The following is a 24,735-nucleotide window of genomic DNA, read 5'->3' as shown; positions in this document are numbered from 1 at the left end:
TAACACAGCGACTTCCTGGGTTGTCTGCTTTCAGGGCAGAGGCCAGGCTTGCTTGGGAGGGCCGGACGGCCTTGAAGCCGGGCCAGGCAGGGTGTGGGGACCAGCAGGGCACAGCACGCAGCCAGGGCATGTGGTCCGGCTCCTCACGACTCCATGGCCTGTGGCAGCCCGCAACACCACCCCCTCCCCCGTTTCTCTGCGGTGTCTCCCAGCCCCCTGACCTCTCATTTCTGCCCCAGCACAGATGTTCGGCCTGCCAGGCCGCAGCTACCCAGCTCAAAGCTGTTACCTCAGTTGGACACAAAAGCATCGGGAACTGACCTACCAGTTGGCTGCATCTGAGATGACTTAGTCTGGTCCCTGTCCTGTATTCCTTGGGGATGGGGTGCTGAGCCTCAGGTCTGACTTGGGGCTCCCGAGGGCCCTAGGGAGGGTTGGGCATGTGCTGGGTCTCACTGTTGACCCTCCAGGCCCAAATCTTGAGACCAGATGGTCAGCGTGGACATTCTGGCTTTTTTTTTTTTTTTTTTTAAGTTTTGGGTCACACTATTTGCTTGGAACCTATTCCTTGCTCTGCACTCGGGACTCATTCCTGCATGGTGCATGGGAGAACCTTTGAGATGCTGGGGATCAAGCTCGGGTTGGCTGCTTGCAGGGCAAATACCCTCCTTGCTGGTCTATTTTTCTGGCCCCTGGTGTTGAGATTTGGAGCGGCTGCTGACTCCACATGAATTATTTCTGCTGCTGCAGCTCCTCTTACTGCTCTGCCCTCCTAAACCTGCCTGCATACTTGCCCCAACTATGTGCCAGTCAGGGACATCAGGACCCCTGTGTCCCTTTCTCTTATCTCCGTGGCGCCCACCTTGTGGATAACTTCCTGGCCTGTGGCTGTCAGATTTTGGTTTCTTCGGAGTGATGGATCCCAGTCGCTTATCGGGAGCTGGCTGGCACCAGCCTTGAACTAGGTTTTGCTGCCTTTCAGACAGCACAGATACCCATGTCCTTGGTGTGTGTTGGGGGGTGGGGGTGGGGGTGATCTGGCAGTTCTTGGTGCTTCTCTCAGACCCACCCTCATCTTAGGGGCAGTCCAGGAGAAGAGAGGACATGAGTTGATGCTGTTTCTTTTGGAGTAGAGAAATTGCATTTCAAGGCTTGGCGAGGCCAGGGCAGCTGGGAGCAGCGACTGTCATTTCATGCTTCTGTAATAACAGTGATCATTGGGGAGTCCGGCGTGGTGGAGCAGAAAGGCCACAGAGCCAGGCCCGCCTCCTTCCCCTCACTCGAGGCTGGGGGTGTCCTCTAGGCCCAGAGCTTCGTCACCAAGCAACCCAGGCTCCCCTGCTCCAGGGAGCCCCAGGGAGGCTGCAGGACTGACTTCCTTCCGGGGCGAGCAGGAAGCATTTCCAGTAGCACAGAGGTCACTGTCATGTCCTCTCTCCCCCCTGAGAGTAGAACAATTGTCAGGGCTCCGGAATGCATCACCCGTTTCCTCTAGCATTGGCTAAGCAAGTGCGGGTTTTATTGTTTATTGAACATTGGGGTTGGGTTCAGAGCTGAGGAATCAATTTCTTAGTGAAACCTTCCTGCTTGGGCCTGGACTAGCCCTTGTCAGCAGCCACCCTAAGGACACCTGCCGTGTCGATTTGCTCAGTACCTGGCAGTGGCAAGGAAGCCAGGACGGATGGTCTCTCCAACAGTGACGAGGCTATTCCATCCACTTACTTGCCTTGGGGTCATGGTAAATGATGGAGAAAGACCCGTTGGTTCTGGGGCGCTGCTGTCTGATTGGATCTGATGTGTGGCGGATGCAAAACGAATTGTGGAGGCCGGAGAGATAGCACAGTGGCAGTTGCCTTGCAAGCAGCCGACCCAGGACCTAAGGTGGTTGGTTCAAATCCCGGTGTCCCATATGGTTCCCCATGCCTGCCAGGAGCTATTTCTGAGCAGATAGCCAGGAGTAACCCCTGAGCGCCGCCGGGTGTGGCCCAAAAAACAACAACAACAACAAAGGAATTGTGTTTCACAATTACTAGCCCGGGAACACAGAGGCGGAAAGTTCTGGAAGAAAGTAGGAAAGGGCTGACTAGATGTCAACACTTACTCCTTGCCCTGTGCTCTCCCAGTTTTTCAGTGGGCCAGAGACACGAGCCAATGAAGTTGGAGCCCGTCCAAGAGCCGGAGACCCACCGTGGGAGCTGTAGGCTCTGTGGTACAGCTTGTCGGTGAGTGTCTCTACTTCTCTGGAGAGGGGGGGATGACCATTTTCTAAAGTCCCTCTGGAAGTGTTTTCTGTGTTTCCTGGCCCTGCTGGGGCTGCTAGGCTGTCCCTTCAAGGGAACCTATCAGTTCTCTCTCAATTAATGGCATCTGGTATTTTCATTTATCAGAAGCAAAATACTTGTAATTAACTCGGAAGCAATTTCGTTTCTGGGGACAGGGTGGGGCTGCTGCTGTGTGCGGCAGTAGGGATAGATAAATCAGCAGAATTCGACTCTCAGGAACCCCTACCAGGGTGGAAGTGATGTCAGGGCTGGTCGCCGTATTAATTACAAGGAGTAAAAATGAATCACGTGGGCAGGCAAGAGGATGGTGCCAGAAGGACGGGAACACACAGGCTCGGCAGGCCCCATATTGAGGCGGGTGTGTTGGGGGTATCTCACCCAATTCTAAGAAAATCACTGTCCAGGTTTCCACCTTCTGCCCTCAGCAAGATCTCGGGTCCTTCAAACACGAGCTGTTTTTATTCACAGAACCTGAGTCTTTAACACAACAACTGAAAGTAGAAACTTGTCAGCAGTGGTTTTGTTTGGTTTGGTTTGGTTTGGTTTTGGACCACACTCAGTGGCCCTTGTTTTACTCCTGGCAAGCTTGAGTGAAGGGGACCACATGGGATGCTGGGGATAGAACCCGGGTCAGCTGTTTGCAGAACAAACTCCCCACTGTGCTATTGCTCTGGTCCCTGAGGAGATTGGGGAGAGCCACACCCAGCATCGCTCAGTGGTTACTCTTGGCTCTGTGCTCAGAAATCACTCCTGGCAGGCTCTGGGAACCAAATGGGATGCTGGCAGTGCTTTGTGCAAGGCAAACAAACACCCTGCTGCTGTGCATCGCTCTAGCCCCTGAAGTGATTTTTTTTTTTTTTTTGGTTTTTGGGCCACACCTGGTGATGCTCAGGGTTACTCCTGGTTATGTGCTCAAAAATTGCTTCTGGCTTGGGGGACCATATGGGATGCTGTGTACAAGGTAAACACCCTGCTGCTGTGCTATCGCTCTGGCCCCTGAAGTGATTTATTAACTTATTTATTTATTTGGTTTTTGGGCCACACCTGGTGATGCTCAGGGTTACTCCTGGTTATGCGCTCCAGAAATCGCTCCTGGCTTGGCGGACCATATTGGATGCCTCGGTCAGCCCTAGATTAGTGCGTGCAGGACAACCGCCCTACCACTTGCACCACTGTTCTGGCCCCAGAAGTGCTATTAAAAAAAAAAAACAAACCAAAAAAAAACACATTTCACTGAAAAAAAATATTTGTTTTGCTTTTGGGGTCCCACTAGCAATCCTCAGGCTACTTACAATTTACTGCCCCCAACCCATGATTGCTGCTGTCCCTTCTTGGCCCCTCTCCGTGGGACTCCCAGATCCCCACCAGGCTGGGACCGAAGCTGGAATCGGGTGAGATGTGGGTCAGGATCATTAGGTTTGTGCATTCTTTGGGAGCACCTGCTAATAAGCACTTGGTCTCCCTGAGCAAGTCCTGCGGGCAGAAGGCATGGGGGCCCCACAGACACCCCCCCCCCCCCACTGTGGAAGCTTCTTGGCACTCTGAACAGTTAGTCCTTAGGTCGATGGCTCAGGATGATCTGTGCTGCGATATGGGGTGGGGAGGACCCATGTGGATCTTAGAACAGCCTTAGTGTGAGGGCACCCAGAAACTTGTGGTGGGTTGATTCCGTCTAGCATCCTGCCCACATTGACGGACTCGGGGTTCGCTTCCTGCTCAGAGAAACTGGTTCTAGGACTTGAAGATCTGTACGGGATTCTCCACAGTGAATTTTTTTCCCATGGCGTTGGCATTTGTGGTCTGATAGGAGCACAGGACACACCTTCCTTCATTCCCCCTTCCCCCCATACCAGCATGCTTAGGCTGCATCTAATCTGCCTCCTCTTGTCCCCTTGTTCCTGTTAGGGCATCTGAGTCTTGTCAGCTGAGGGGTTCACATTCCTCAGTGCTCTGTACCCCACCTAACGGATCATATGGGGTCATTCTTCACTGTGAGCTCCGGTTCTTCCCTCATTCATTCTCTAGCATCTGTCCACAGCTTCTTTGTCCTCTCAACCCTCCTTGGATGTTTGGGGGTATCCCCCTGCCCTGGCCAGAATGTTTATTAGGCTCAACAGGGTCATGGGATGGAATGGTTGTTGGTTCATTGGTTTGGGGGAGTACAGGTTCAGGTGTTGCTTCCAGGAGAGGGGCTGGACTGCAGGTGTTTCTGGTAGGGGGAGAAAATGGGGCTTCCCAGGGCCTAGCTTTGAGTCTAGCTGTGATGGTGCTCATGGCCTACCCAGGTTGCTCCCCCTGGGGTAAGCACTGCCTGCTGTGTCTGCCAGGGTCTACGGCAGCCTTGTGGATGTAGGACTGGGTGTGGCCTGAGTCTCAGGACCGGGTCAAGGGAGACAAGGCTTCAGGGCTGAGCACATGGTATATGCCCAGTGTCCATCCCACACATATGTGTGTGCTAACAGTCTTGCATGTTCACCCTCTCCTACCTCCCCCTTTGTCTTTCTGTGTTTGTCTCTTTCCTCTCTCATTTATGTCTCTGTCTGCCTGTGTGTGTCCTGTCTCTTCATTTGTCTCTCCTCTCTATTTGTCTCTGTCCCCCCCACCCTCTGGTTTGTGTGATTCTGTCTGTTTCTCATGAAGATGGCTGTGCAGGCCTTTTCTTTTGCAATATCCTGGTAGGGAACCAACCCAATGCAGCCCCGACATGTGTGGACCCTGTCAACCTGGTCGTCACGTCCATTGGAAAGTCCTGGATCCTGGTGTTTCCCCTACACACACACCTTACCCTACCCCTGTGTGCTCAGATGGTCGCTGGCCTCTGCTTTCCAGCCTTTCGTTGGCAGGTCACAACTGGTGGGGGTGGGGCCACCCCCAGTGATGCCAGGACACCCCCATAGTGATGCAGGACATCCTCAGAATGCTGGGGCACCCCAGGCCTCCCACACATATAATTGACTGCTCAGCATATTGTGTTGATTCTGGCCCTTGTGACAACATTTGTGGGGAGGTGACTGGGTCAGACAGCGCTTTGGAGGCACTCTGGAGGTCATGAGGTATCGTTGCTGCTGTTTACACCCTCTGCCACCCAAATTGTCCCTTGGGCCTGGCCAGCCCCAGGACCCTTTCACAGAGCTGATTTCAGCCCCACTGCACTCTCTGGACTCTGCTACCAGGAAGGAGCTCCTGGGCCCTCTGCTCTGAGGTTCCTGACTGTGCCCGGGACATGCCCCTCTGGGTGTCCCCATCCCTGCAGCAGTACAAGGCAGCATGAGGGGTCATTTAGGTCAGCTTTGCCTGCAGACATCTTGGATCTGGGCCATGTGTCCAATATCAGGAAGTAGTTGGGTCAGAGACTCTGATGTGATGTCTGGCCCCGGGCACCTCTTCTGGGACCCCAAGTCCTTCCCTTGCATCATGGTGGGTCTTTACCTGCTGATGTGGCCCAGCAGCTTTCTTTCCTGACAGCTGTAAATGGGACTTTTCTGCTCTTGCTCCCTGGAGGTGGATTTGTCCTTGACCCAGGTGGGACACTGCCCTGTCTCTGGCCATGTTCCCTCACCCATGTGCCCATGGAGAGGTTGGGTAGCCCCTGGGGCCTGCCATGGTTTCATGCAGTCTTGACCCTGCCATTATCTCTGAGCAATTTTAGGGCCATGGCTCTGCATGGCCACCCATTCCTGTCATGGAGCCAGAAGTATCAGGAATCTTTTTGGATTTGGGGGCCAAACCGGTGGCTGGTACGTTTTAGGGCTCATTCCTGGCACTGAGCTTACGGGTTGGTTGTTCCTTGTTGGGCTCAGAATCCTACTTGACCACTCTGGTAGCAAGGTTGGGACTGGGGTTGGCCGCCTGTTGGCCTTTATCCCTACTGTCATAGCTCTCTGGCCCCAAGTACCTTTTAAATGTGGGGCTGTCAGGGCTGGAGCAACAGCACAGCAAGGAGGGAGTTTACATTGCATGCAGCTGACCTAAGTTGGATCCCTTGGCATCCCATATGGCTCCTCGAGCACTGTCAGGAGTGATTCCTGAGCACATAGCCAAGAGTAACACCTGAGCATCGCCAAGTATGGCCTAAAATAAAAAAATAAAGTACAAGTGATGGGGAGATGGCAGGGCCTAGCTCACGTGGCCTTGGCTGGACAGATGTGACAGTGAAGGGAGCCTAGACTGAGCATGGGAATCGGGGCTCCTGGGGCCCCTGTTCACAGTGGCTGCCTTGTCCACCATTCCTTGCACTCTGCTACTCTGGGGGTTCCCAGTAGTACAGAGATAGTGGGGATTTCAGGGATCCCTCCCAGGGACTGCCAGCTCTCCCAGCCTGTGCTGGGCCATGTGACCAGCTCTGAGAGAGAACAATGGGGGCAGCCCACGAGTGTTGAGTGAAATGGTCGAGTCCCCTCTAGGTGGAAGAGAGATGGGTCTGTGATTGAAGATGGATGAGTGGACAGGTCTTTCTTACTTTTTCTTGCTCTCCCCCCTCTCCTCTCATTTTTGGGGGCCACACTGTTCAGGGCTGATTCCTGGCTTTGCACTGAAGACTCGCTCATGACTTAGCAGTGCTCAGGGAACCCTGTAGGGTGTTGGGAATTGAACCCAGGCCAACCACGTGTGCCAGGAAAATGCCCTCCCCACCGTGCTTTCCCTCCAGCCCCTGCTCCAAGTCTCTGAGCTCACAGATGCGCCGAGTGGAAGGGGCAAGACTACCTGTAAAAGGGGTTTTGCTGGATATTGTGTGGCATGTGTTAGACTATTGACATCTTCAGACACACCCACTATCTTGGGGCTGTGTCAGGGTGTTGGGGGTGGGTTGGGGATCCACTGACTGAGCTCAGGGCTGCTCCCTGGCACACAGGAAGCCTCCCACACAGCCCAGCTCTAAATCTTGGCCCTGTGGGACTCCTGTTTTTCACAGTGATTGTCAAGTGACACTTTGACCTCCTCGTTCACTGGCGGCTGGTCTGGGGGCCTGTCCGTTAGTCCACTGCTTCAACAGGTCCCCCTCAGACCCTCAGATGAACCTGGTAGATTTGTCTAATGATGGATCTATTTATTTTTGGCTAACTTGGCTACTTCCCCCATCCCCCATGCTGTTAAAAATAAAGTCTGGTCAGTTGGAGCCTTAACCAATTCATTCTTTCCATGGAGCAATTAAGATGATTCCCCTAGACTTGTCCCAGTTGAAGATTTATTTTTTTCCCCAAAAGCTAACACTACCTAATTTGTGGCCTTGGGCACAGGTGACGGTCCCCCTACGAATGGACACACTGCCCAGGAACATGCCTGTGCTTCACCCAAGAAGCGGCCGATGGTGACATTTATACATATTTTATGGCGCCGCTCTTTCAGCCCGGGGAGCAAACAAATCAATCCCTCAGCAGTCAGCTATTTAAAAGAAATGGCGGCAACCTGCCGAGGCGGTGGCCAGAAGCTGTGGAGATTAATTATAGGTGGGGAAGGGCCGGAATCTGGAGGGCCAAGAACGAGAGATAGTCTCCGCACAGGAGCAGAACACGGGCCGGGAAGGCAAGGCTGAGTCAGTGCCTAGGTGGGGGCTTCTTGGTACGTATGGCACGCACACACATGAAAACACGAGGTGCACAGACAAAATTTGGATTTGATGGTATACACACCTATACATCAGATACAGACACACACACCTCTGGATCCGATGTCACCCTGCACTGACTGGGCTTCCATCTATGCTCTATGCCTCGTTCGTCACTTGGCACCTTCCTGTTCCTGGTCCCCTGCCCTGCCCTTCCATTCTGACAACATAGTTTCTGCTCTGAAGAGACCTTGGTCAGCTAGGCAGTCCCTGGAACGAGCCCACCGTACCATGTCCCACCCAGCTAGTCTGCTGGGTAGCCTCTGTGCCAAAAGAGGGGGGGGTCTGTCTGCAGGACTGGGCATGGGGTATGGTGGGTACAGGACACAGCACTTTGGGGAGCCTCACCCCTTCTTCAGTGGAGCCTGGATGAGTGCTGGCTGTGTGGTGCTGTAACCCGCCTCCAGCCTGAGTCTCCTCTTCCTCCCCAATCCTAGTGATCTGTGGGATACCCAATGCTCCCTGCTCATGTTTGGGTAACGGCTCACGGCCCACAGTGCACAGCCATTATTCCCAACTCTGCTCTTCAATCCCAAAGCTCCAGTTTTTCATGTTGCTGGTGAAATAGGCTTAGATTGACCCTTGCCTTTTTTTTTTTAACCTTTTTGGGGTACATTGATGCCACAAAGTATTCTGGGAGCACACGTAGGTGCTGGGCTGTGGTGTGTCATCGGTGTAGACAGTAGAACCAGAGCTGCCAAGCCATACAGAGGGGAGGCAGCTGGGCCACTCTGCAGGGGGGTGGGGGGGTGGAGACTGTGTGCTCCACCTGGTTCATTTCCATCCTGCCACAGGGAAGGGCAGGTGCAGGGATCGAGGGTTTGAATCGTGCTCGGTGGGGACAGGTAATGAAATGGGGGGAGTTCTGGGGTTCAGCCTGCCGTGGGGATTATGGGGACAGCAGGGATGTGAACCTAATGCCTTCCTGAGCCCTGTCCTGGTGGTCCCCTGGGACTGAGGGACAGATGGCCACAGATCTGATTCCGGCAGGGCCTTCGGAGACCAGGCACATTTCCTGTGTGTGTCATCCCAGCCCCAGAGCCCCCTGGCCTGAGTCTTTTGCTCTGGGAGCTCAGCGTGCTCCTCCTGGCTTCTCCTAATTCAGCGGGGACCTGCCTCTGCTTCCTATTGGCACGGAAGGCAGTCTCGTTTTTTTTTTTGTTTTGTTTTGTTTTTTTTTTGGTTTTTGGGTCACACCCGGCAGTGCTCGGGGGTTATTCCTGGCTCCAGGCTCAGAAATTGCTCCTGGCAGGCACGGGGGACTATATGAGACACCGGGATTCAAACTGATGACCTCCTGCATGAAAGGCAAACACCTTACCTCCATGCTATCTCTCCGGCCCCGGAAGGCAGTCTTAATCTCGGGATCTTCGCAACTTCTTTGTTGGAAGGAGGCTTGTGGAGATTCCTGTTCAGGTCACCTATGGACTGGGGCCACACTGGGGAGGCCTATAGAGGGGCGGTGAGGGACATAGAAGGTGGGGCTCGGTGATGACCAGACGTGCCCCCGCTTGGTGGAGAATTACATTTTCCTTGGCCAGGCCTAGAAATACTGCAGCTTGGCCCCAACTTTGAGCAGAATGCACAGCTCTCTCATGGCATGGGGAGGAGCTTGTTCTTGACCTCAGGGTTGAGGGCCATTTGTGTTTCGAACAGCTGCTCGAAGGTGCTGACTTTGATCCAAAGTGATCACTGTCCCTGCATGTTTGGGGGACCCTGGGTTTTGGGACCTCCCAGGGCACTAAGTTGTTAGTTTTCACCCCAGCACATATCCAGGTGGGCAGTAGGCCGGCACCATTACAAACTGTCTGATTTGGTTCATCTATGTGACCATGTGATGGTCCCTGAGGGTTGCCCATGGACGGTTCTGTCCCGCTGGCCTCCTGGGCACTGCAGAGCTGACTGTGGCCGGGTCCTCAGTCCTCAAGTGATGTTTTTTCCAAGGGAGGAAGGAAGGGGGGAGGAGCCATGCCTGATCCCCACAACTCCCCAAGGTCACAGGTTTCCAGCTGGAGAGGACCCTTGTAATGTAGTGACTGGTCCTGCACTCAGCTGCTTTCCATGTGCCCCTTCTGGGAACTGAATCCCACATGTCCTCAGCCCTGTCTGGACATCTGTGGTCTGCCCTGGCCTGGCATTTGCATTGATGCCACTGGTCCCCTGGTGCTTACTTACGTTAAGTGGAAGAAGAGAAGGAAATCTACCCCTCTGTCTGCACTGCCCAGGAACAGCTAGCGGAAACAGGACTGAGAAGAGTCAGCTGTGAGTCGAGCGATCGAGCTCTCTGCAGGAAAGGATCGTCATTCCTGGGACTTCTAGGCCTTTTGGATCAGTGCCCTTCTTTCCAGAAAAAGATGGGCCGTGATGTCAAATCAAATCGATTTGGCAGTGCCGGGAAAGAAAACATGAACACAGGCTTTGGGGCCAGAGAGCTAGTACAGTGAGTAGAGCATTTTGCCTTGCTGGAAGCCATCCTGAATTTGATCCCCAGCATCTTATATCTCATATAGTCTCCTGAGCACCACCAAGAGTAATTTCGGAGCTGAGTCATGAGGGAGGAGGGAGAGAGCGAGAGAGAACACCAGTACGCATCCAGGGTTTTGAAAAGTCTTGAAAGTCCATGGCAGGGGAGATGCAGGTGGCATGGAATAAGTTCCTTGTGTTCTTGTTTTTTCTCTATCTCTTTCTCCCTCTCTCTCTCTCCCACTCTCCCTCTCCCTCCCCCCACTTTTCTTTTCCTTTCCTTTTTGGGCCACACCCGGCGGTGCTCAGGGGTTACTCCTGGCTGTCTGCTCAGAAATAGCTCCTGGCAGGCACGGGGGACCTTGGGACACCGGGTTTCGAACCAACCACCTTTTGGTCCTGGATCGGCTGCTTGCAAGGCAAATGCCGCTGTGCTATCTCTCCGGGCCCCCACTTTTCATTAAAGAAAAAAGTTTCCAGTTGCCTAGGACCATAATGTCTTGGCGTTGCCCTTCAGGTGCCCCCTCATCCTCCAGAGTCATGACTTGGGAGAAGATGAGGGGACAAACAGAAAATACCTGAACTTGGGCCCGTCGTTTGCTTTGCAAGCAGCCGATCCAGGACCAAAGGTGGTTGGTTCGAATCCCGGTGTCCCATATGGTCCCCCATGCCTGCCAGGAGCTATTTCTGAGCAGACTGCCAGGAGTAACCCCTGAGCAACAACAGGTGTGGCCCAAAACCAAAAAAAAAATACCCGCACTTGGGGACATTTATTAACACCACAGGTGCAGGATTTCAAAGGTGTCGTGTGGGGCTTTTGCTTCTGGTTGTGCCAGGGAGAAAAGTGGGTCTGCCTGGGTCAGGTCCTTCCCTGAGAAAGGGCAGTGTGATGTGGTGGTTAGCAGCGGGCAGAGATGAGGGCACATGTCCCACTTCTTCCCTGCCCGCCTGTCTGTCTTGATGTGAGGCTTAGGTTACAGGAGAAATGGATTTACAGCTTTTGACATTCTCCTCTTAGAATTAATTAGGTGGCTAATCACCACAAATGCCGTCTTCTGTGGCTTTTGTCTCCACTAATAGCTTCCAGCCCAGAGCCTGGCCATTTCCATCTCAGTCTCATGTGTTTCGACTCTGAGGCTCTGTATGGACAAAACGGAAGGAAATTCTTTCTAACGTGCAAATTGATCTGTTTGGGAGTTTTTAGATGAGGCAACAGCTGTGCCTGCCAGTGGCATCAAGGAGGGCTCTCACTCGTCACAGTGAAGCTGTGGTCACCACCAACCCAGCACATATGGGTTGGGAGCCCTCGGGTACTAGGGGACAGCACTAGGGACACTGTAGAGAACCTGGTCAGGATGCGCTGGGGTTGTGTTGATGACAAGGGTGTCCCAGGGTAGCCAGCCTCAACCTGTGCCCTTCTTCTGTTTTGTCCTGGGGATGGTGGTGGTGGTGGTGGTGGTGTGAAAGGTAACTGACTCATCTTCCAGACAGTTGGTGGAAGTAGGAGGAATGCAGGGAGGGTGAGTCTCCTGCCAGAAAGTACAGCTGGTCCCAGAAGGGAGTGCCCAGTGGTGGTGGTTGGGGTTTTGTGGACTGTGGGCGGGACATCAGAAGTTGTGGGCGGAGCCTCGGGTTATGGGTGGGGCATCACTGGCTGTGGGCTTGGCTTCAGGTGTGGTGGACAGGCCCTCAAGGATGGGAGGTGGCTTTTGGGTGGGTCAAGTTACAGGCCTCCCCCCACAACTGTAAAAGGTAGAGTTGGGGGGGGGGCTCTAATGCCCTGGGCAGGATGCTCACAATCAGGTTTAGGGTGCACCTCAGGGCAGGGAGTGACTTTCTGGAGTCACATTTTATCAGGGATGGAGATGAGAGAATTGGCAGAGGTGGGATTGAACTGGGGCTGGTTCTGAGCCTCTGCCTGCCTCCAGGTGCCTCCGCCAAGCTGCCCAGATATGGTTGTGGGGTTGGAATACACTGAACGAGCCTGAGTGTTGTTGCTGTTTGGATCCTCAGAAACTGATGTGTGGGTTGAACCATGTCCTGCCAACCCGTTTGTGCTCCCCCATGGTCAGCATTTGGTTTGGGGGCCACACATAACAGTGCTTGGAACTGACTTATGGTTACTCCTGACCCTGCACTGTGGTCAGCCACATGCCCTCCACCCACCTCACCACCACCTACCTCTTATGCTGGACTTTTGAGGACCATTTTTGCACTTTGTGTTGAGCCTCGGTTACGCCCGGCTCTGAGCTCAATGTTCACTCCTGGCAGGCTGCGAGAACCCTAAGGATGCAGAGGGATCAAACCTAGATCGGCTGCAAACAAGGCACACTCCCTCCCCACTGTGCTTTTACTTTGGTCCCATCTTTTTGCACTTTTTCACACTTGGCCCTCATATCCTTGTACACACGCAAGGGGCAGCCTCCCCCCTGTAGTGAACCCTTCACAGCCTGCTCACACTTCAGTGCACACCGTGTGTGTTTGTGTATGTGTACGCGCGCGTACGCAGAGGCACGTGTAAATACAACATGACTTCAGCTGTGGCAGGGGTGTGTGGTGAGGGATCTCTTGGCGTCCCATCCCCACCACCCCACACACCCCATCCCAGGTGACGCTGCAGCCCCAACATCTCTGCTCGGAGCTTGTGACACCCCAGGTCAGCATATGCCGGTGCTGCTCCCTCCCTCATTAAATTTTCAGGCAAAAGCTACAAAAAATTAATTGGAGGCTCGTAATAGTTTCGAATGTGAGCTGGCTTATGGTAATATAAATTACAGGAAGAGAAGACAGTTTTATACACTAGAGGAAAAAAAAACTGGTTTACTTTAATGAGAAGAGATAGAAAACGTCGAGCTATTTTTTCATTACAGATCCGTGCTCAAATGTTGGGACTCACTTGATGAATAGAGTTAATTCACTACTAGAGTTCCAATCATTCACGGTGCACACGTTAATGACTTCTAGATAAAAACAGGATTGAGATGTTAATTTCTCCAAAGAAATTGGCACGTTTGTATACCAACCCCTCCTCCCCTATTAAGCTACTAGTTAGTTTCCCTAAACTAGTCTCTGCAAAGTCCCCTTTGTATTTCTTTCTTACCTGGGTTAGCTGGCCTTCCCCCCACAAAGGGAATGTTTGCTGGATTGGAGCAATAGCACAGCTGGGAGGGTGTTCGCCTTGCATGCATCCAATCCAGGTTTGATCCCCAGCATCATGTCGTCCCCTGAGCGCTACCGGGTGTGACCCAACCCCTCTCCCCAAAGATTATATGTGTCACTCTCAGGTGAGAAGATTTGTCAGACTGGTAGAAACCCAAGGGTGTGACACCTGGGACCAGCCCCTCCACATATTGATGGTCCCGTTGCTTTGCCACGTGTGGTCCCTGTTTCTGAGCGGGGAGCCGAAGCTGTGGGTCAGTTAGTTCCTCTTCCTGAAGTTTGAGTCTTTAGTGATGCAGGAATTTCTTTTTTTTTTTTTTTTTTTGGTTTTTGGGCCACACCCGTTTGACGCTCAGGGGTTACTCCTGGCTATGTGCTCAGAAATCGCCCCTGGCTTGGGGGGACCATATGGGACACCGGGGGATCGAACCGCGGTCCTTCCTTGGCTAGCGCTTGCAAGGCAGACACCTTACCTCCAGCGCCACCTACCCGGCCCCAGGAATTTCATCTTTACCATATCTTTTGATTTTTCCATATTTTGATCACTTCTCCACATTCTATAACTTGGGGCCACTTTTCTTCAGTAGGGCAGATTATTAAAAAAATAGGTCTGAGCAGGAAGAAGTAAACGAATCTTGGTGTTTGCTGATAAGGAATACTCGGCAAACTTTTTTGTTGCTATGGTTTTGAAACTGTAGAGCAGGGGTCTTCAAACTACGGCCCGAAGGCCACATGCGGCCCGCCAGCAGTGAGCACTGTTTGGTTGCCAAGATACCTGCCAGCATATACACTCAGTGTATATCCAAATATCAGAAACCATGCACTCAAAATGGTAACCATCTTTGGTAGCACTTATGCCTGTGAACAGACTTTTTCAAGAATGAAAACATCTGAAATCTCCAACCAGATCAAGATTAACTGATGCCCACTTGCATCACTCATTACGGCTGGCAGTGACAAATATGGAACCGGACATTGACCATCTCATTAGCCAAAAGCAAGCCCACAGTTCCCATTGAAATACTGGTGCGTGATCTGTTTATTTATAAATGGTTTTCATTTTATTTATATAAGATATGTGCAGTGTGAGTAGGAATTAGTAGCTCATATAGTCCGGCCCTCCAGCTCTCTAAGGGACCGTAATCCGGCCCCCACTTTAAAAAGTTTGAAGACCCCTGCTGTAGAGTATATAAAATGAGAAAGAGCCTCAACAGGATGAGAGAGGGAGTCCTCATAAAATACCTAAGGCTAAAAGGTAGGGGAGAAAACACAGCTCCCCCACAATTGCCTCTGGGCGGTTCCAGGGCTTTCTAGAAAGAATAATTAGGGGCTGCAGGGTGCCGACCTGAGGAAGGTGCCAGATTTCTGCAGACACACATTGGCACACGGGCAGATGCTGCTGTGCTGGTGGCCTATGGGATCATGTCAGCTGGATCTGCATCAGTTCTGCACCCGTTCTGCTGCATACTGGCAACAGGAACCTCTTTCTCTGGTCATGGGTGCTCAGAACTGTCCGATGCCAACCTCCAAGGCGAGTTGGGCCACTGCGGGCAGATTCTTGTCCACTGGCCGAGCTGCTTCTGCAAGGGCGTATCGGTGCTTCTGGGGATGGCTCTCAGGACAGGGGGCTTCTCCATGACACTGACTTGGGAGTCCCCAATCCTCTCTTTGGTGCTTCTGTCAGTTTGGAGATACGGGGTATGTGTGTGTTTTTTTCCTGAACCTTTTATGTACATGTCCTGCATTGGCTCAAAGCTGTTTTGTGGCCTCTGGGGGGGTTTGGAGTCAATGGGCCCTCAGAGCCCAGTGATCGGCATCTTCAGGCCAGCCGATGTTCATGGTCTCCCCGGAACCAGGTTGGGGTTGGGGATCCCCAGGTCTTACGTTCCAGGTATTGGGTGTTTGGGTGGCCGGGATATCTCTAGGGTTGCCCCTGCCTGGTGCCCAGCAGGTGGTGAGTTCTGTTTCCCTCTGTCCCCTCCAACTCTGGGGAGGGCGCTTGTCTCAGCATACAACTGACGCAGGTATGATTCCTGGCACCTCATATGGTCCTCTGAGCCCCAGCAGGACACAGAGCTTAGGAACACCACTAGGTGTGGTCTCAAAATTCATCCAGTTCAGGAAAATCTTTTTATTTATTTTTGTTGGTTTGGTTGGTTTAGGGGCCTCACCCAGAGGTGATCAGGGCTTATTCCTGGCTCTGCACTCAGGTCATTCCTGGGAGTGCTCAGAGAACCCTGTAGGATGTGATGCCAGAGATCTAACCCAGGTCAGTCAAGGCAACACCCAGCTGGCTGTGCTATCACTTCAACTCCTCATTTGCTGTGACTGTCCTTGAGGGTGGTAAGCATGGGCCTTCCTTCTGGGCTGGCCCCAGCATCTTGCTGAATGGTCCCTTGTTTCTGTGGCCAGGTGCATATGTGGACCCAACTGCCTCACACTGGCTCTTCTGCATTCACCAGACCTTTGTTACCTCTCTCTAGTGCCAGGCTTGTTCCTGAGTCTGAGCCTGGTGCCCTGCTTTGGGCTGGGTGGGGATTATCATGTCTCTGGTCCCCGTCCCTCCCTTCTCTCCTTGTTTCCTAGACTAATTGAACCAGCTCGGTTCCCAACCCTGCTGCTTGGAATCTGGGGACAATTAAGAAAGTCTCCTCTGTCCTTTGCACCGAGTTCTATGGCTGCCCTCTGCTTCAGATGAGCCAAAGGGGCCCGCCCCATGGCCCAGCAACTCTTTGTGCAGTTACTCTCTCTCCAGTGCTGATTTAGGGGAACCCGACACCTGGGTTTGTTCCAGTGCCTATGGTAACTCCGGACAGCACTGTTTTGGAATTTTCATGTTTTTATTTCCCTTGTAAGTGGAGGGCACTGTGTCCCCCAGCCTTCTGACTATAGCCCTGTTGACCCGGTTCAGGACATGGATGGGGGTTGGCAGGTGCCTGAGGGTTGGCCAGTCTTGTCTCTGGGTTAGGAAGGATGGATCTGTCTGAAGCTGTTAGGTCAACGGAGCTGGGTTGGTAGGGAGGTTGGGGGTGGGAGGGGGTGTCCATCAGTGGCCGAGCAGGGAACTCACCTGCCTGTCACTGGAAATACTGTTGTGAGCAGAAGGGATTTCAGACAGTTATCCTAACCACTGTGTTTTCCCTGCAGGGAATCTGGGAGGAGCAGGGTTGCAGAGATGGTCCACATACGGGGTGGGGATGTGTCTTGAGTTTTCCTTCTTCTGACTTGGTTTTCCCGTACCCACAGACCCTCCTGGTCCCTGTTAGGGTGCTCGCAGGCTGGACTGTGGCAGGGCTGAGTATTAGCGCTAGTTTTTGAAACCATCCATCACGCTTCAAGGATCCAGAAGAGGGCCCTGACTGGCTTCCCCAATCCCCTCAGCTCTTTGGGCCACAGCAGTTCCCCTGAGCTGACCTTTGGGGCCCAGGGAGCCCTGGGCTTGGCCTTTCCAGATGGACGAGGCTAAGGTTCCTCCACTCGATGAATAATTTACGGCTTCAGCTGCTACAGACAGCCTCGTCTTCTTTACCTCTTTTAAAACAATAAACCAAATCCTGTCCTGCATCTGGCACCCTGACTGGCTCCAGGAACCCATGGTCAGTCGGTTTAGAAAAGGTCCAAGGGAGTGCCCGGAGAGATAGCACAGCGGTGTTAAAGAAAAGGTCCAAGGGTAACACTAGGATGTTTCTGTGTCTGCCTCTCCCTCTGGCCACAACCCGTCCCCGAGGCACCTGGGCAGGATTGGGAGGGAGGGCACCCATATTGCTGACTCTGTACATGCTGCGTGTCCTCTTGTGGGTGAAGGGTGAGGCCACCCCATTTTTCTGTTCTATCCTGAGGCTGCCCATGGAGTCCTGGCGCCTCTCTGCCCAGGCCTTGGACCAACCAACCATTGGAGTTCCATGGCAGCATGATTTATGTGCTTGGAAAAATAACGGCCCTTGGAGAAGTTAAGCAGGACCTGAAACGCCTTCATGGTAGTTAAATTTACACTCTGTTTGCCTGATGTGTGCGCTCATGTGCGCCGCAGTTTTAAATGCATCAGCAGACAGCAGAGCTTACTTGTGGGGACGTTTTATTGGATGGGATCGTGTGGGAACCACCTTACCCTGTTCAGGGAATTTTGAAATTCTCGAGTAGGGGAGGCCCGGAAGGCCCCCCTATGCCCCCACCCTGACTCAGGTTCACCTCCTGGCTTCCACAGAGTGTCTTCTTCTAACCCTGCTGCCAGTGTTGGATCTGACTCCAGGCCATTGCCTACTAATTTCCATTCTGTCCTCTTTGGGACCTAAGGGGAGAATTAATGGTGAACGTTCATGGAACTTTGGATGGATCACAGCTCTGAGACCATCTTGGCCTGTTGTTTCTTCTGGCCCCGCACAGCTCACCCTGAGCCTGCTTTTGGCCCCCAGTGGATAAAGGTGCAGCAGGGACTGGGGTGAGTCGGGGGATCTGCAGCCCACATCTGGGAAGGGAGACAGTTCCATTGCAATCCTGACCTGTGGTGCACACCTGGGTACCCTGACTGTAGGCCCAGGCGCTATCGACCTGCTCTTGCCACAGAGAGGGGACCAGGTCCTGCATCCCAGCCTGGGAAGCCCCACCAGAGGCTCCTGTTACCCCCTTAGCCCCAGCTTTGATGCTTCCTTGAGTTCTTAGAGATTTTAATTTTTGGTCGAGATATTTTTTTATTGTTTTTGAGTTTTGGGTCATACCCACTGTGCTCAGAGATTATTATTTATTGTGCTCAGGAATCACTCCTGACAGACGTAGGAGACCCTATGGGTTGCTGGGGATCAAACCTAGTCTGCTGTGTGGCAAGGCAAGCATCCCCACCAACCCTGCTGAACTACTGCTTCAGCCCCCCAAATCCCTGAGTTTCTGGGTGACCTGGATGATGAGTTTTCACTCTGAGAAGCAGCATCTTTTGGGTGCAGAAATGTGACACTTGACCTGGACCTGGGAGCTCTCAGTACACTGACCACTTGGGGCTCATACAGTCCTGTAGAAAGCTCTTTGGGTCATGTTGTTCATTTTGCGGGAATAGTTTATGCACATTTGGGGGCCCAAGACTTAGGGCTCACAGAAAGATAGTCTAGTTTTAATGCTTAGGGGACCTTAGAAGTGGTTCAAGCACTTCAGGAGTGCTTCCTCAGCCCCTAAAGCTGTCCCCCAAGATAAGTACAAGGGAGACCCCAGGTGGTGACCCCTGTGACTCAGGGGTAGGCTGATGCTGACTGTCCATGCAGCTGATCCTGGCAGCCCAGCTGGGCCCTATGGGCACCCCAACTTTCCGTGGAGAGGCATAGGTGTGGGGTCCTTAAAGGTGTGAGATTGTTCCAAAGTTGGGCCTGGGTGGGCCTTCTTTCTCTGATCCTGTGTACCCCCACCGCATCCCACCTTCCTCGGTTATCCCCCTCCTGTCGGAAACACTGCTGCTTTCTGCTCCCACGTGCCCAAATAAGGCCTCCTCTCCTCCCCTTTATGTCTGCAAACGCACATTTCCGCGCCCATGAAGCAGGGCCTTGTTTCCCACACAGTTGCTGCAGCCCGTGCCTGACACCACCCGCCTCAGCCGCTCCTAGACCCTCTGGAGCTGAGGGGTCCCCGCCAGCCACACCCCTTCCGCTCAGGACCATGTCGGGTGTTCGTTTAGGTTTTTTTTTCCCTCCATTTCCGACGGAGCTGACCCACTGGCCCCCGGCGGAAGTAAAAGTTTGGGTGACATCACTGTGGGGTTATTTCTTGTTATTGTAACAAGAGGGAACGGCAGGAAGGAGCGGATGGTGGTTCTTGGCAGGCAGGACAGCTTATGGGGAGGACCTGGGCCCAGGGTCGGGGGAGGAAGTAGATTTGGAGACAGCTGTGTGTGTCCTGCCTACATGGGACAATTGGGTGCACCCCACAGTGGCTCAGCACCCCAGAGCAGCAAAGGGGAGGGGGGCTGGGTGAGGGTTGGTGAAGGACATTTGCACCTTCTGGTTTCCTGGGAGAGTCTTGGGGTAACAGTAGCATTTGGCCCTGTGGACATTTCTCAAGTCATTTCCCTGGACATGATGCTGCATAATCAGTTGGGAGATGGTGTGGTGGCCAGTATACCATCCCCCCAAGGTCCCCAGAGCACCCCAGTTGCTTACAGAACTAGGAACATGCTATGGCTGATGCAGGCCAAGAAAGCAGCAGGTGTGGGACCCACCAGGACACTTGGGACAGATTGGACTGTCCCGATGCTCGTGATACAGGCTCTCTGTGGCCAGACACGAAAGAGAAAAGATGCGAGGGCAGGATGCGAGAGAACAAGTGGGAAAGCTTTGCTGGCCCAGGGTTTGAGCCCAACCTCATCGCAACAATGAAGAGGGTGGTCAGATGAGTCACTAAGAAGGTGAAAATGGAGGAGCGGCCTATCCATAGCCAGAGCACAGTGGGGAGGACTTTGGCCTTGTAGATGGCCAACCTGAGTTTGATACCTAGCATCCTGTAGAAATGACCCCTGAGCACCCAGTAGGGTGTGACCCAAAAACAAAACAAAAATGGGAGTGGTTGCTTTTAAGCAGCCACAAGGGTCTGGACCCCAGAATGGCTCAAGTGCAGTGAACAGGTCTCTTTCAAGGTGGCAGCACACCACCAACAGTAGGCCTGCCTGGTGATAGCAGGAGGCCATGAGGGGTGAGCACCCTCAGAATGTGACTTCTGTAGGGCAACCTGAGCCAGCCTTGAGCATCCCGGGGGGCAGTGTGTACCACTTTCTGTGCCTCAGGCTGCTAAGCAGGCACTCCCTGCAGGGTGGAAGATGGAGGGCCATAGCGAGGTATTCACTCCATGTCCATCAGGACCTCCGATGATCTCAGGGGTCATGGGAGGGATGCGGTGTCCCCTGGCCCCACTTCCACACAACGGCTCCCTAATGAATGCTGGTTATTTGGCTGTGTGTAGGGAGCACACGGGTTGGGGCTGAGTGACCATGTGAGTTGTCAGGAATCGAATCTGAGGGCAAGAGCTTTGTGCGTGTCTTCCTGTCCCACGTGGGTGCCCGGCTTTCCCCAAGGGAGAGTGAAGTGGGGCCAGAGAATCTGTCCCATTTCCTCCCACTCCCTTAGCACCTCCCTCTGCAGGACCAGCCCTGCACTTACCCTGGCAGGAAAGCAGTGCCCTGACCTGACTGCAGGCCTCCATGGTCCTCATCTGAGTGGCCCTGGCTGCAGAGGGCAACCCTGCCCTGTTTCTGGGGTTGGCACATTCATGAGGCTGTTGAAGAAATGGGGTGTCTGATGGTGCCAACTCTGCCCGGATCTCAGGATCCCAGGGGATTCGTGGTTGAGAAAGCCCAGAATCTGAGCTTGGTCTCGTCCGATGGCCCGGCTATGGGTTCGGCATCATCTGGTGTCTCTGCTCTGTCTTGATTGGGGGGTTCTCCCTCCCTGCCTTGCTCCCGGAATGTTACCCGAGTTGGGCACATGCTGGATTCATTTCCTGTTTCATGGGGACCACGAGAAACACAACGGCCTGCTTGTGAGCTGCCCTTGTCCCCTTCTCTGGGCCCTGCCCCCCCCCCCTGCTTCCCGCCCCATGTTTCTCTGCACAGGGTAGCCTGATCAGGACAACCCAAAATACACTGGTTCTTCTTGGGGTTCCAGAGAAAGCCTCTTCCTTGGTGGACTCAATGGTCCAAACCCCAACAGTGTTAGCTTGACTGAAGAGCTGAGGAGATGAAGTGAAGCACAGAGACCCCCGTGCCCACCCTTTTCCCAGCATCCACTTCTCACATGGTCGCAATGAGTGAACCAGCAAGGAAGCGGTACAGGACAAGGGGAGAATCATTCTGAGGTCTCTGTGAAAACAGGTAACCCTTGCTTCCCACATGCCAAGCTGCGCTCGTCTCTTGTCATTTGTGGAGTGGCACTGTTGGAGACCTCACGACGCAAGGTTGAGCCAAGGGTGCCTCGAGTCAAGAATGCGCTCGGTCTGGCTTGTGTTTAATTAACCCAAGTCCACAGTTTCGAGAAGCTTCTTGATCCTGTTCAGTCTTGGGCTCCAATGTCCGTGCAGGACTGCAGGGAGGGAAGGCAGGTGAACCGGCACAAAGATCTCACTCCGGGGTGTATGGCATCACCCATGTTCTCAGAAGGCCATTTCTGTTAGTCGTGCAGGCACCCCTTCTCGCTCCCACAACCAGCCCACATGTGCAGCCAATCCTTGTGCAGGACTAGGCACTAGGAAGAGAAACTGGTACCTGGGATGAGGTGGCCGCCTCGCCTCATATCCCCCAGATCAACCCACGCTTGCTCAGCTCTTGACCTCAGGGACTTTCCAAAAACAGCAGGACCTGCTGTGGGGACCTGGCGGTGTGGACGTTGTGCTGGCCGGGGCTGGCTATGCTGTGGAGCCCACCAGAGAGCCCTTGTGTGTGTCCCAAAGAGACCCAGGCTGGAACTCTGCTGTGGAAGTTTCCAGAATAGCTGCCCCAGTTGGGGGGGAATTGTTTTTTTTCTGCTGTGGGGGTCCCATCCTGGTCCCCTGGGTGCCACTGCTCTCCCTCAGCCTGCACCCTTTGCTCCCAAATGGCCACCTTTGGGGCTTTGGGACCTGGAGAAGGGGACCGTCTCCCACTCTCCACCCAGCCCTGTTCCTCCCTTGGTTTTGCTGGTTAGTGGGAGGTGGCCATGAGGATGGGATCTTGAATCTTCGGGGGTGGTTTTGTGGTGGTTTTGGTTTCGGGGCCACACCCGATGGTGCTCACGAGTTCCTCTTGGCTCTACTCAGGAATCACTCCTGGCATGCTCAGGGCACCCCATGGGATGCTGGGGTCGAACCAGATCAGTCAGATCATGCAAGGCAAACACTCTCCCCACTGTGTTTTGCTCTTGCCCTGTTGTTTTTAAAGCTCAGGCCTTTGCTCAGCCCTACCACCCCATCCCTCAGACCCCTGTTTCCCTCCTTGTCCCTAGTTCTTGTCTTTCTGACGTTCGTAGTTCCTTGGCTCTTGGCTCCTGGGTGACGCTGCTAGTTCCTGTGGGAACTGTAGGATTCAGCTTTGTTGTTGGTTTGCTTTGGGGACATGTCCAGCAGTGAGGTGTTCGGCTTATTCTGCTGTCAGGGGTCACTCCTGATGGGCTGTGGGATCCGATCCAGGTTAGCCATGTGCAGGGCAAGTGCCTTCCCTGCTGTGCTGTCACTTTAGCACATCCTTCATTTGTCATCTTTCTACCCCAGGCATGTCTTAGTGCTTATGTTCCAGTCAATATCAGGGACTACTTCCATGCCGTGTTTGTGTCCACAGAGAGAGACTCTTAGCTCCTGACTGCAGGCATGCATCACCATGGTGGGTGGGTTTAGGATTAGGATTGGACGTTTGGAGTCCTGGTGATGGCTCTGTTATCCTGGGGTCTCCAATCTATGGTTGGTATCTCTGGGTGTGCAGCAGGTTGATTTCTGGGGCAACCTTGCATCTTGGGCCTCCTCTTTCCTGCTCCCGAGTCCTGCTATGGAGCCTTTGTGGTCACCTGCCCGAGATAATCATCATCATCATCATCATCGAGAATTTTCCAAGTCGTCAGACCAGTGCAGTGGGGGAGCTTGTGGCCAGGAGAACCACAGAGAACAAAACCAGCTTTGAGAAAAGTAGATAGACCAGAAGGGCAACATTCCTGCAGGGGTGACAAAGGGACCAGTCCCTGCCCCGGCTGCTGCCCTGGGCCTGTCTTAGAGTCTAGTTTTCCTCTGGAAGATTCTGGGTGCATTGAGATGGTCGTTCTTGGCATCTTCCCCAGAGCAGCCCAGAGCTGCTCCTCCTCCTGATGGGGCAAGTCTGACATTCTGGCTTCCCAGTGAAGGGGGATCTCTTGGACACCCCCCTCCCCAGGCACCAGCCAGCCTGGTTCTGGGTTTTACTCTCCTTGTAATTGTCTGTGAACCCCAGAAGTTCTTTCTCAAGTCACGGCCTGAACTGAAAATCCAAGAGCAGTGATTTTGTGGTTTATATTTTTCACCAACATTTTTTGATTTTTATATTTTTGACCAACTGGGCTTCTGTAGGAAGGAAGGTGAAGTCACAACATTAAGCCTCAGCAGGCTCTACGTATTAGACATGATGAGACCCCCTGGGCAGAGAAAACCATGGCCCTCCTAGGCCTTCCTCCCCCGATCGCCATGTCGGCCGCTCCTGGCATCTTTTGAGCATCTGTTTGTACCATGTTTGGCTGCAACCAGCAACTTGATGTGATTAATCTTTCTCTCTGGGAGCCGAGGCCCAGCGGTCACCCCCTTGCGGGCATGTGGGGAGGAGTTTGTCCACAGGCCCAGCCTGCAGCACACTGTGGGGGCCCTGGATTCAGCACCCGACCCCATGACAGGACAGGACAGGACAGCTCCTGTGCAGAGTAACATGACATAAGTCAGCACCTTGTTGTGACCAAACTGTTGTAGGGCATTGATGCTTTCTTAAAAACCTGAAAACGCTGGGGTCAGAGAAACAGCATGGAGGTAAGGTATTTGCTTTGCATGCAGAAGGTTGGTGGTTCAAGTTCCGGCATTCCATATGGTCCCCCGAGCCTGCCAGGAGCGATTTCTTAGTATAGAGCCAGGAATAAGCCCTAAATGCTGTCGGGTGTGACCCAAAAACCGAAGGGGAAAAAAAAAAGAAGCCTGAAAACGCAGTGCAGGGAATAATGAGGAAACACCACCTCCGACTTTCTGAGCATCCTGGGTGGTGACCAGTACTGACCCCTCCCCAGAACTCCAGGGTCCTACAGGGCTGTGCCCGCTGTGCCCTTTCCAGGGCTCATTCCAGGCTGCCCAGGGCTCACGTGCAGACTCTGGCTATGACTACCTCGGTTTTCTCTGTGGACACAATTCATTTCTGGGATGCCCCCCTGGCCTGTGCATGAAGGTGGAAGCCAGGTGGGTGGGCTGTGCCCCTTCCCAGGTATCCCTGCGGGCAGCACTGCAGGCCGGTCACTGGGGGGGGGGGGCAGGGCAGCTCCCCTGCCCAGCTGCCACTTCCCCTGCACAGTGTCCGTGTCCAGTGCAGCCAGTGCCACCAGGGGGCACAGTATCCCCCGAATCTCTGTGGCCGGAAGCCGTTTGCTGCCCTGATTCTGGGCCTGGAAACTCCCTCCACCCCACCACCACCACCTCACCCCCGTGGCCTGGCTTTTCTCTGCTCTTCTTGGGGACACCCCACAGCAGTTAGAGATGTCTGGACCTTGGCAGACTCTGTGGTCAGGCCTC

General features: G+C 53.5%; 1 protein-coding gene across 1 annotated transcript in view; it reads left to right on the top strand.

Annotated features, from left to right (window-relative positions):
- Positions 1 to 2,091: 2,091 nt before the first annotated feature.
- CTBP2 (C-terminal binding protein 2) overlaps positions 2,092 to 24,735 on the top strand; it is a 40,234-nt gene continuing 17,590 nt past the window's right edge. The window contains exon 1 of the mRNA XM_049764481.1: positions 2,092 to 2,223. The gene's annotated coding sequence lies outside the window, so the exon portion shown is untranslated. The remainder of the gene's footprint in view (positions 2,224 to 24,735) is intronic.

This window comes from Suncus etruscus, chromosome 17 (genome assembly GCF_024139225.1).
Source record: "Suncus etruscus isolate mSunEtr1 chromosome 17, mSunEtr1.pri.cur, whole genome shotgun sequence".
Taxonomy (NCBI): Eukaryota; Metazoa; Chordata; class Mammalia; order Eulipotyphla; family Soricidae; genus Suncus; species Suncus etruscus.
This window is presented reverse-complemented; position numbering and strand designations above follow the sequence as displayed.